This window comes from Ictidomys tridecemlineatus, chromosome 3 (assembly GCF_052094955.1).
Source record: "Ictidomys tridecemlineatus isolate mIctTri1 chromosome 3, mIctTri1.hap1, whole genome shotgun sequence".
In the NCBI taxonomy this organism is placed as follows: domain Eukaryota; kingdom Metazoa; phylum Chordata; class Mammalia; order Rodentia; family Sciuridae; genus Ictidomys; species Ictidomys tridecemlineatus.
In genome coordinates this window covers 11,243,572-11,256,729 of record NC_135479.1, presented here as the reverse complement: position 1 = coordinate 11,256,729, position 13,158 = coordinate 11,243,572, and the positions used below count along the sequence as shown (strand labels likewise).

General features: G+C 42.5%; 2 long non-coding RNA genes across 2 annotated transcripts in view; one reads left to right on the top strand and one right to left on the bottom strand.

The window, feature by feature from the left end:
- Nucleotides 1–518: 518 nt before the first annotated feature.
- Nucleotides 519–12,218, bottom strand: LOC144376000 (uncharacterized). The gene is made up of 4 exons (XR_013435975.1): nt 11,874–12,218; nt 10,237–10,332; nt 4,203–4,285; nt 519–1,427 (listed from the first exon to the last, which is right to left on the bottom strand). It is a non-coding gene; the product is annotated as an uncharacterized LOC144376000 (long non-coding RNA).
- The window catches only part of LOC144375999 (uncharacterized), a 23,194-nt gene continuing 18,402 nt past the window's right edge, over nt 8,367–13,158 (top strand). The window contains exon 1 of the long non-coding RNA XR_013435974.1: nt 8,367–8,945. This is a non-coding gene — a long non-coding RNA (uncharacterized LOC144375999). The remainder of the gene's footprint in view (nt 8,946–13,158) is intronic.

Sequence of the window (13,158 nt, the reverse complement as noted above, 5' to 3'; positions counted from 1 at the left end):
AAATTAAGAATTCAATAGGTAGATTTCATAGCTGATTAGGCAGAGAAAGAAATGATTATTAGTACAGTGTCTTATTTTAAGAGTAGAAAATATCCATATTGAAGCTCAGATATGTAGATAAAACAACTGTTATTAATAAAATAATAAATAAAAACTACGACTACTGTTATTATTTATGGAAGCCACATACGCATCTGTTTCTGTGTATGTAGAAAATACAGAAGAACCTATGAGTAAAGTATTAGAATTAATGAGTAAATTTATCAAGGTTGGTGAATACAAGGTCAATATAGAGACATCAACTATTTCTACCCAGTATCAACAGTCACTTTGAAAACACATTTTAAAAAATGATATCTTTCACAGTGGCATAAATAACATAAAATCCATAACATAAAATATAGGAACATATACATATATATCTCCAAGACTTTAATGTCTTTACTTAAAAAGCAAAAAATGATTATGTTATGTTAGTTTTCTAGGCCTGCTGTAACAAATTGTCATATACTGGATGGTTTCAGGTAATAGAAATTTATTCATTCACATTTGTAGAGATCAGAAGTCCAAAACCAACATGTTGGCAGTGGCACCCACATTCCGGAAGCTCCAGAGGAATCTTCCCTTGCCTCAAGCAGCTTCTGGTGGCCTTAGTTGTTCCTAGATGCATGACACCATTCCCGGCCTCTGCCTTCACATGGCCTTCTCCCCTGTACGTTGGTGTGTTAAATCTCCCTCTTATAAGGAGAGCTGTCGTTAGATTTAAGGCCTATCATAAATCTAAGGTGATTTCTACAGTTTTGCAATCTTGAGATCCTTAAATTTAATGACATTTGAAAAAAACTTTTTCCAAATAGGGTCACATGTACAGGTTTTGGGTGGACATGTCTTTTGAGGGGTGGCACAATTGGATGTACTACAATGATTCAGAGAAACCAAGGATATCCTACATAAATGGAAGGACACACTATGTTCATGGATGGGATAGTGTAAAGATGGTCATTCTCACCAAACTGACTGAAATATTCAATGCAATATCCTGTCAAATCTTTGCAGCTATTTTTTGTAAAAATTGACGTGCTAATTTTAAAATTTACCTAAACAAATGACCAAGAATGTCAAACGTCATATTGAAGAATAAAGCTAGAGGTTTTCTTCTACAGATAACGTTATCACATAGCCACAGCAAATAAGAGTGTTATTGATTTAAGGTTATTTGCTACCGTTAGAGACTAGAGTGTCCAGAAATAGATCTCCATAACTGACCATCTAATTCACAACAAAAATGACACAGCAATATCAAGGGAAAAGGGTGGAATTTTCAGTAAATAATGAGTCAATTGGATATCCATACAGGGATAGTGTGTCTTGATTGCTTACTCACACCAAATATGAAAGTCAGTTCTAGATGGACCAGAGGCATAAGTCTGAAAGGAAAAACAATAAAGTTTCCATACAAAGAAAAATATTTCATGCCTTAAGGTGGATAATAATTTCTTAAATAGGACACAATAAATACTAACCATAAAGGGACTTTATGTCAATTTGGACTTCATGAAAATAAAGACCTTCTTCAAAGATGCTGAAAAATCATTAGCTTTGGGAAGAAGTTCAAAATGCACATGTAACAAAGGGCTTATGTGTGGTACCTATAAAAAATCTACAAATCAATAAGAGAGAAAATTTTGAAAGGGGATAACAAATTAAATCAGTCCTTCCTCAAAAGACTATTCCACTAAACACTCCTCAAAGAAAAGCTTCTCAACTTTACTAGGCACCAGGGAAATGCAGATCAAGGCTATATGACACACGATTAGACATGCAAATAGCCCGTATTTTAAAAAGACTAATAACACCACGTGCTGTTGAGGACATGGGGAAAATGGACCGTCTGTATACTACTAGTCAGTGTGAATTAACAGGGCCAGTTTGAAATACTTTCAATATCAATTAAACTTATAAATCATACATGTTCTATTATCTGACAATTACATTTTGAGGTATATAACTAAGAAAAGTAAGAGCTTTTGGTCTACCAAAAGTCATGTACAACATACATTTATGGAAGCGTTATTCATCATAGCCTAAAAGTGAGGAAACTCCAGATATTTTTTAAAAGTAGAATAGATAAATTATGATGTAATCAAACAATGAAATACCACATGATAATGAAAACAAAAAATAAAATCACAAATGATGGCTGCACCTGAAAATAAGGAAATAGACTAAAATTTCTTTACTCTATAATTCTATTACTATTAAATGGGAAAACTAGTTTATAGTGATAGAATTCAGACTTCTGGTTGACTTTGGGTAGGAGGCTGGCTGGGAAGGAAATGAGGGAGGTTCTGGGAGATGGCTACAAGAATGTTTTGCTTTTGTCAAATCTCATTGAGCTATAGATTTAAGATCTAGGTGTATGTTTAATTCAATAAAATTCATAGAAAAGATGGGAATTTTCTAGTACTGAAGAGTCAAAGGAATGTCATCACTAGCCATAAAATTGTTTCCAAAGAGTAACTCAAAGCTGTTTTGAGATATAGGAATCATAGGAAGAGAATTATTTTATAAGGACAATATTCATTTATATGTTCAACTATGCTCCCCGGTCTCTACCCAAAGGACTTAAAAACAGCATACTACAGGGACACAGCCACATCCATGTTTATAGCAGCACAATTCACAACAGCTAAACTGTGGAACCCACCTGGATGCCCTTTAGTAGATGAATGGATAAAAAAAAACGTGGCGCATATATACACAATGGAATATTACTCAGCAATAAAAGAGACTAAAATCATGGCATTTACAGGTAAATGGATGGAGTTGGAGAAGATAATGCTAAGTGAAGTTAGCCAATCTGCAAAAACCAAATGCCGAATGTTTTCTCTGATATAAGGAGGCTGATTCATAGTGGGATAGAAAGAGGGAGCATGGGAGGAATAGACAAACTCTAGATAGGGCAGAAGTGGGGGACGGGTAGGGAGGGGGCATGGGGTTAGTAATGATGGTGGAATGTGATGGACAGTATTATCCAAAGTACAGGTATGAAAACATGAATTGGTGTGAATATACTTTGAATACAACCATAGGTATGAAAAATTGTGCTGTATATGGGTAATAAGAATTGTCATGCATTCCGCTGTCAGATATGAATTTTAAAACATTAATTTAAAAAATCCAGTCTTCTTCTATGAGTGGATTTTTTTCCCAGAATTTCTTGAGAGCATTCAGCCCCTCGGAAAATGATTTGAACGGCTGTTTTCTCTATTTCCCCAAGGGCAGTGCAGGCTTAGGAACACTCTAGGTGCACAGGAGAGAAGGTAGTGGATGCCTTAGGACCTAACAGTGTAATTCCCTGCATGACGCCCCTGTTCACAGGGCCGTTACTTTGGAGTCCCTCCTGGGAGGATGGTGGGATGGACCTGGGGAGAGCGTGGCGGGATATTTCACCTTCTTGACTTGAAGGCGATGGGTTTCCAGATCCTGGAGAGCATTTTCAACATTCCAGGAGCAATGGTACGAAAGCAATGAAAGGTGCTCCTGAAAGCTGGCTCCTTCTATTTCAGAGCAGACCCCTTGAGATGTTGGCTCTCCGGGGATTTCTTCTTCTTCCACTGGATAGTGACTCATAACTAGAAATCACATTTGTTTGCACCACTTGTGCTTCCAGGGACTACTGTTTGAGGACCCAGGTGAAAGCTATGCCTTGAAGATAACCACGGGTGGGTGTTTTGTGGAACAAGCTATCTGCTTCAGGTTGCATGATTCTGCATTCTTTTTTTTTTTTTTTTTTGTGAGCATGAGAGGCACCAGGGATTGAACTCAGGGGTACTTGACCACTGAGCCACATTCCCAGCACTATTTTGTATTTTATTGAGAGACAGGGTCTTACTGAGTTGCTTAGTGCCTCACTTTTGCTGAAAAAAAAAAAATTTGAACTCACAATCCTCCTGCCTTGGCCTCCCAAGCCACTGGGATTACAGGTGTGCACCACCAAGATCTGCCTTCCTCACTTGTATATGACCAAATTCCCTTCCTTTGATTCACCCCTGAGGTGAACAAGCTAAGGAACAGGCAGGAGCTCACATCTACCACTGCTTTATCCTCTGTGTGATTCACCAGCCTGGTTCTAGAACCGTACAAGATCTCAATCACAGTGTTAACCTGGTGGTAACTGATTGTACAAGACTCCCACCCACCGTGGTGTCTCGGTGAAGGTTGGTTCTCCGGTCAACTTGAGCAGAGAGATGTATTCAGCACCGGGGACCAAAAGTGGAGCCGCCTGCCAGATAAACAGAAAAAAAGAGAAGATTCCTTACTTTGTAGAGAGTGACTCACCAAGATCTGACCCCTTCAGCATCGGGGCCTGCAGGCCTGTGTGGGAGGGGATGTCCTATACCTCTTCACTTCAGAGAAAAGAGAAAAACTGTCATCCCTGAGTGGGTCTGGATCGTGTTGATGCTGGAACATCCCACACACGCCAGTCATTTTTATGCAGATTGAGGTACCCATCTGTCTTAGTCATTTTCTGCTGCTAATGACACAGTGCCACAGACTGAATCATCAAGGAAAGAGGTCTATTTTGGCTCACAGTTCTGGTTCAAGATCAAAAGTCCCCATCTGGCGATGGCCTTCTTGCTGGCAGAGTCCTGAGTGGGCACAGAGCACCACATGGCCCGAGACACGGAGCTCGCCACAAACAGAGGCAAGCTGCCTTCTACAGCAGACCTGCTCTGGGGAGCGCCCACTAAGCCATCCATCACATGAGCAGGAGAGGGCAGGACCCTAGCCACCGGATTCCATGTCTTCATACCTCATATTGGGATTACACTCCTACATTTGAGGGGACAAACCGTGGTCCACCAATAGCTTGTGCTGTGCTTCCTGCACTGAAGTTCTTTCATCTGAAGATCTTAGCTCACCTGTATGAGGGGCTGCACTGCCCCTCAGACTGCCTAGTGGTTGTGACTTTATCTAACTTGATTTCTCCTCTTCCTCCTCCTCCTCCTCCTCCTCCTCCTCTTCTACCTCTTCCTTCTTTTATTTGGTTCCAGTGATTGAACCCAGGGATGCTTAACCACTAGGCCACATCCCCTGCCTTTTTTATTTTTTTATTTTGGACAGGGCCTCATTAAGTTGCTTAGGGCCTCACTTATTTGCCAAGTCTGGCCTTGAACTTGTGATCTTCCCGCTTCAGCCTCCGGAGCCACTGGGATTACAGCCAGGCACCATCGCATCTAGCCCTAACTTGACTTCTAAGAGTCTGGCATACCCACAACAGCCTGAACATTAAATATGTACCAGCGAGTTGACTGTGATTTATTCCAACGACAATCCTTTTAATTTGAGGGCCAAGATCTACATACGTAGCAAGGATAATGGCTTTGGAAATGGTTTTGTGCTGATGTTATCTGTGCATGAAGGAAGACGAGTGCCGGCCTCTGGCAGCCAGAGGGAGGAGGCTGCACCAAGAGCGGATTTTTATTTTACCTCTGTGTATATTGTGAAGTAAACCTCTATAGAGTACTTCCTATGGACTCAGTGTTGGGGGTATAGAGATAAGTAAAACACAAGCCCTGCAGAGATCACTCTGCAGAGATCACTCAATGTGGCGAGGAAAAGAGATATGTAAGTAAGTGGTTAAAACTTCATGTGATAAACTTTTATAAAATAAAGGTAGGCGAACTTCGGTAGATAAATGGATAGGAAATTTTGGTGAATATACACATTGGAACATTACTCAGCATTAAAAGAGAATAAGATCATGGAATTTGCAGGTAAATGGGTGGAGTTGGAGAATATAATGCTAAGTGAAGTTAGCCAATCCCCCCAAAACCTAAGGCTGAATGCTTTCTTTGATATGAGGATGCTGACTCATAATGGTGATGGGGGCGGGGAGCATGGGAGGAATGGAGGAACTTTAGACAGGGCAGAGGGGGAAGGAGAGGAAGCGGGGGTGGAGGAAGGGGTAGGAATGATGGTGGAGTGAGTTAGCCATCATTACCCTAAGTACATGTATAAGACACGAATGGTGTGAAATACTTTGTGTACAACCAGTGACTTGAAAAATTGAGCTCTATGTTGTAATATGAAGTGAATTGCATTCTGCCATCATGCATAACAAATTAGAATCAATAAATAATCTTAAAAATAGAAAGGTAGGCAAAAGCCACTGAGTCTTCTTCTACATCAGGGAAAACATTACTGTTCTTTTCCTGAATGTAGAGATGTTTGAGTGGAGTCCTGTAAGAGGAGCAGAGGGAAGGGCCAAGATGTGGTTAGAGGACTTCAAGTAATCAGGCAAATCCAGGCAACATGGCCCCGGGAGAGAGAGAACAGGGCTGGAGACCCACAGCAGAGAAGGAGGAGAAGCGTCACAGGTGCGGCTCAGCTGCAGGCTGCGGGAGTGGGTTGGAGACTGAAGCTGGGGACACGAGCCGAGGCCCTGAAGAGCCACATTGCAGAATGTGGGCTTCCTCCAATTCATGAGATTTCAAGGCTGGAGATGAGAGAACCCAGTTGAAATTCAGAAGCGCCCTTGAGAAGAGTGTGGAGGGTGACACAGAAGAAAGGAGGCGGGACCAAGGACGTGGAGATGGGGAGGAGGGGAGGTTGAAGTTCAGGAGGAGTCCCAGGCTGCCCTCCGGGTTCCAGGTGGGCGTGGCTGGATGGATAAGGAGAATTTTAGATGATCTTTGAGAAACAGGGAAAGAGCAGGGCTGATGGAGGCAGAGGGGCAAAGATAAGGAATTCAAAATCCAGAACAGGGCGGAAAACACGATTCCTTTTCCAGCACAGACTTTCATAGGGTCTTAACTACCCCATGGATTCCTTCTCGGGCTCCTCTGTTCCACTGGTTTGGATCTTCGTCTGTTCTCTACAGAAGCATGTCTTTTCATTTTTAGTTTTTCTTTCTTCTATTACAGATACTCCCCAGTTCGAATTGTCTCTAATACTGAAATCCACCAGGGAAGAACGCTGACTTTCTCTGCAGATGGATAGTCAATTGTCCCTGTTAGGGTCTCCGGGCTGAAAACCCATGGTGTCCATGATCAATTAACCACCCCTAATGTTTCAGAGCAAAGCTACCACTTTTCCAGAACTAATAAACACGTATACAAAAAAGGCTTTGGAATGGAACCCATCCATCTATTCATCCATTTCCACACGTATTTATTGGACGCCTGCAAGATGCTGTTGTTGTAGACACTTGGCAAACATTTTAATAGCATAATTGTGGGGAGACAATAAAAAGTTAACAAATAAAAAATATATTTTCAGATTGCAGCAAGAGCTTTAGAGTAAGTCAGGGCAGTAAGACACAGAAATGAGTAAGTTTTAGGTAGGTGCTAACAACTCATGGGGACGTAGGTGCCCACATGAAGATTTGGGCAAAGACCAATAGTAAAAGCCTCCAAGCTGGTGCACCCAAGGAACCCAAGTAAGCAGGACTGGAGATCACCATCAGGCAGAGAACACAAAGAGGAAGAGCAGGGTCACAGCTGGAACCAGATCAGGTGGGCCCTGAAGGCCCCGGTAAGGGACTTGCATTTTGCACCAAGAGTGCAGGTGAGTCACTGTGGATTCAAGGAGGAGAAAAACATGGTCTGATAACAGGCCTTGAAAGCCTACTGCTAGATATGAATTAGAGAAAGGCACAACAGTGGCCAAGGTAAAGTTAGGGAGACCAGGCAGGAGGAAAGGCCAGACAGCTTGAGTGAGGCCGTCATTTTGGAGAAAGCTCTGATGACATCGGATACCATGGAAGGTCAGGAGATTTTAAACTGCAGTGAAGAATTATAATAATGAGGGCAAATTGCTACACTTATCAAGCACCTATCCTTTATCCACAAGCAGGTTAGGATTGCTGAGTAGCTTTTCTAACGTTCTCCTAATCAGTGGCCCAGATAGAACCAGACCCCGGGTTTTGCTGTCACAGTCAAAGCTACATCTGACTGGACAGATGTAGTTCAAAGGTTGCACTATTTTGGGGGGGGTGGTGGTGGTGGTGGTGGTGGTACCAGGGATTGAATTTAGAGGCACTCAACCACTGAGCCACATCTCCAGCCCTATTTTGTATATTATTTAGAGACAGGTCTCATTAAATTGCTTAGCACTTCACTTTTGCTGAGGCTGGCTTTGAACTCTTGATCCTCCTGCCTCAGTCTCTGGAACCTGTGAGATTACATGCATGGATCACTGTGCTGTACTTCTCAGTAACGTTTAGGCCTCCCTCCCTCCCTCCCTCCCTCCCTCCCTCCCTCCCTCCTTCCTTCCTTCCTTTCTTTCTTTCTTTCTTTTTCTTTCTTTCTTTCTTTCTTTCTTTCTTCCTTTCTTTCTTTCGAACTGGGGATTAAATCCAGGAGGTGTGTTTTACCACTGAGCACTTTTTAATTTTTTACTTTGAGACAGAGTCTCACAAAGTTGCGCAGGCTGGCCTTGAACTTGAGATCCTCCTTCTTCTGCCTCCTCAGTGGTAGGGATTCCAGGCATGTGCCACTGTCCTTGGCAGGACTTTTCTGTATTTTTTAAGTTGCAAAGTTCCTTAATTACGAAATCTCTTTCAACAGCGGGTTTCAATTTTCTGAGGGAAGAGAACGTTCTTTATCACCACTTTGATTTGTATTAAAATGTACATAAAACCAAGGGTCCCTTCAATCCCATGAGTGATCTGCAGCAGGTGGAGGTGAGCACAGAGCTTGACCTGGGGCCTGTGTGAACGTGACATTTGATAAAAACACGACTCTCCCATTTGGAGTCAGCAGAATTTGCAGGGCTCCAGTTGCCGGAAATGAACTGTGTCACAGCCGCGAATGAGAAAACTAGGCCACACACCACGAGGGCTCCGCTTCAGGACAGGAGGTGACTGAGTTTCTCTCTTCTGTTTATTCTGAGAACGCCTGTCCCTCCTCTGTCCTAGCAGAAGATTGTCCCCGCCTGAGGTGAGAGCAAGAACCACAGTAAAACCGCTGAGACCATCTATTTACTTTCAGAATTGGGTAATGACGTTGGTCCAGGCTTTGGCAATAGGTGGTTGCGTAGGCAGGAGGCTCCACCAGCAAACACCTAGGGGCGCTGACGGTCCTGCTCACGCAGCCAGCTGCTCCCCAGGCCCCTCCTGTGTCTGAGACAGCCTAAGAAATGTGGGAACCGTGCTGCTTCTTCTGCAGAGAATTTCTAAACCTGATTTTACTCAGATCCAATTTTCTTCTGTTTCTTTATCTATTTTTTCTTTTAAAGAAATAAGGAGGAACCAAAAACTTACTATAAAACTGTGTGTAAGTTACTTAATTCCACTGAGCAGTACTGTTTCTTTCTTTCTTTCCTTTTTTTTTTCTTTTTGAGTTTTAATTGGGGAATCTCAAATCCCCAATTAACACTCAAAACAAACAAACAAACATCTCGAAGAGTTGTTGAGGGGATTTGGTGAGAAAAATCTATGCAACGGACTTAGCATAAGGCCTAGAACAGAAAAAAATTTGTTCAGAGATGAAATATTAGGGTGGGTCTTTTACAGAAAAAAGATTTATCAATTAGTTGTGATTCTTTGGTCTTGTACCCTTCATTCACTCTCTTTAAAAATGTTCTGTTGCCATGATTTCATTTCTAATGTTTTTTGTTTTGTTTTTTCTCTTTAAGTGTGTTTTGAGTATTGGTCATTGTTAGGAAACAAACCAAGGTCTTTTCTGCATCAGCACCGTGTTCTAGTAAATGCATCAAGCAGCCCTGGAGTTAGGGTGCTTCCTCCCGAGGAGCCTGGGCAGGCTGGCACTGAAGCTCTCCACAGCTTGCTGCTGCGGCTGCACACAGCCGTGGTGTTCCAGGCGATCTGCTAAGCACCATCGGCTAAAGGCAGGAGGCGCAGGGGTCTCTGGGCTAGGAGAAAGCGGCCAGGAGGTGATGTCTTTCCCCCAACTGTGGGAAGAACACCAGGCATGACCCTTGGAGAGCAAGAGCCAGTGAAAGCAAAGCCCACTCCCTGGGTCCTTGGAGGAGCTGAGGGTCTGCTCTTGAGCTTCCAGGGATGGCTATGAGATGTCCTTGGCTGTTGGGGGACTGGTTAGAGAGGATTCCACAGCTGTACAGAGCTGTTGGCCCCTCCCAGGGGGGTTCAGGGATTTGCAAAAGTCCAAGCATGTGACCTCTTGGAGAGTAAACAGTCACACAGGACCTGTGAATGTCAGCGTGGAAGTGTGGCACTCTCCCCCTCACCCTGTACAGCCCAACTCTCACCCTTTTGATGCTCCACTTGCAGGTGTTTCTCTGCTTGGTTGATGTCTGCCATTACCATGGACATTTCAGGCCAGCTGAGAAAGGAGCCATGCTGTACTATATTTGGGGGTAGGAGGAAAAAGATAGTAAGTGCTACTTTTCGCTGAGAGTTTGCTGTTTCTCAGGGATTACCTAAAGCATTTTGGATACATTATCTCTTAATTTTCAGGACAAAGACTCAGAGGCTATGAATACTTCCTTTTCTTGGGGCCGTAATGGGTGGGGCAAGGAAGTCAAACTTCAAGAGGTTAGATAACACGTTTGTGGGAACACAACTGGTACATGGAGGAACAGGCTCTCTGATATCTAAGCTAAAAAACAGTGACTGTTAACTTGGCTCAGGGAATATGGGACGCAGCATGGTTCTTCAGGGTTTGCACCTACAGCTTTGGTAAATACCCTTGACCCTGACTGAGCTCCCAAAGGACAGGGACCACGTCTTATTTGCAATTAGTATCTCTGAAACTAGGGTTTGGCCCACAGTTTGTAACCCATGAATGTTTGTCAGCGGAACTGAATCAATGGGATCTAGGTGACAGTCTCTGAAAGCCACACTTAGAAATAAAGAGATGCCCTCATCTTACATTCTTGCAAGCAGACAAAAGTCACCAACTTCTCTCAAGATTGGAATCTACTGCAATTAAAAAACATTTATTTATTTATTGACTATTGTAAAGTCTTAGAGTCAGAAACATTTTCGTTGTCTACATACATTTACTATAAATTATTACCTTTGATTGGTCAAGAGTACCTGGCACAGGACTTAATGCCATTTTGATGATAACATAAACATATTTAAAAATAGGGGTAGAGCGCTTGCGTAGCACGTGTGAGGCACTGGGTTCGATTCTCAACACCACATATAAATTAATGAATAAAATAAAGATCCATCAACAACTAAAAAAGTATTTAAAAAATATTTGTTAAAAGTGGAATGTTCGCCTTGCAGAGTTCAACTTAAATATGCAAGGAGACATCATTGCCGGCTACCAATGCAGTGTGAGGCACTTGATCTGTTTAATGTGGTTTAAATATGGTCCTTTCATCAAGACCAGAACTTTTATCTACAACTGTGTGGACTTGGAGGAGTCTTGATCAAGATGAAAGTGGGCTTCTTTCAGTGGTGTGCTGACGAGTGTTTAACAACCAGCTCTCCTGAAAACAAACAGAAAGTCTTCTTTTGTAGCCTTGGCTGGTTGGCATAATACTCCTCGGTCATTGATTGCAATTCTACTATTGATGCAATTGAGAGGAGATGTGCCCAATCACCTCTCTTCAGATGGACTTTCCATATCACTGCATCCCCTCTACCCACATCTATCTGTGATTCCTGTGTCACCATCTAAGCATACAAATGACTGCCTGTTTGAGTTTCTCCTCCTGTGTGTGTAATGGTAAATATCTGTCTTCTGTGTCAAGGGTCACTGACACAGTCCGCTTTGTGAATTTTTGTCTGCTGAGCATTTGAACTTTATGAGCCAGATCTCACCAACAGGCCCAGACTCACAGGTGGTGCTAATATCCTGTTAATCTTTAGCTTGCCCAGAGCCATAGCTAGTGTCCAAGATGGCGCCCGAAGACCTCTGCCTACTGCTTACCTCTTTGTGTTGTCTTCCCCCATATTTGCCAGCCACACTGGATATGACAGAAGACAGGACATGTCCCTTCCAAGAATAAATCATGAAAGTCATAGTGGCTTCTGTCTTGGTCATACCGTCTCTCTTGGGTTATTCATTCTATGGAAAGCCATTTGCCAAGTCATGAGCAGCTCTGTAGAGGCCCGTGGAGCAAGGACAAAAACCTCTGCCAACAGCCATGAGAATGAGCTTGGAACCAGATCCTCAGCCCCAGAGAAGCATCCAGATGACACCCTTAGCTAACAGTTTCACTGCAGCCTCGTGGAAAACCCTGGGCCAGAACCACCCTGCCAAGCTGCTCCTGGATCTCTGGCCTTTTCAAACAGTGTGACATAACAAATATTTGCTGTTCCAAGCTGCTGAATGTAGAGATAACTTGCTACATAGCAATGGATAATGAATGCAGACACTGTCTTATTCTTAAGATTTGTCTTTCATACTAAATTTTAACCTAAATGACTTCTACCAGCATTACTCAAATTAAAAATTATATCCTTCTTAATTTTTTTCAAGGGAATTTATTTTTAAAAGATTCATTCATGAGTGTTGTGGCTCAGTGGTAGCGTATTCATCTGGCATGAGTGAGGCACTGGGTTCGATCCACAGCACCACATAAAAATAAATAAATAGATAGATAAATAAATAAAATAAAGGTATTGTGCCCATCTACAACTAAAAAATAAAAAAGACTTAATTCTTCCCTTCCTCCTTCTCCACCTTTTCCTCTTCCTCTTATATTTCGATTTCACATTTGAGTAAATCTTTTAGGGTACGGAAACAGTGGAGGTTGGTAGCAGAAGATGGTTAGGGTTAGGGTTAAGGTTAGGGTTAGGGTTGGGTTAGGGTGAGGCTCAAGGTTAGGCTTAGGGTGGGGTCCTGGTTAGGGTCAGGGTCAGGTCAGGATCAGTGTCAGGGTTTTGTTTTGGCGTCAATAATTTCTAGTTCCAACTGTGGTATGATATTGAAAGGTACCAAATCTTTCAAATTTTTGGTTTCCCCAATGTAAAATTGGGATAGTAAAATCATACTTAAAGAGTGTTGTGAGAATTATGTGCAATTAAATGCATATAAGCCCCAGCACCAGAGGTGGCAATCAATGTCTGCTCCATTGACAGCATTTATTTTAAAAGAACCCTCCTGACAAGGAGAACAAAGGGAGTTGGTCCTTGTCTTTTTATTGAGAGTCACTGGTGTCTATAGGACCTACTGAAAGATGTTTCCAATGGATGGAGAGGCTGGTGGAAGC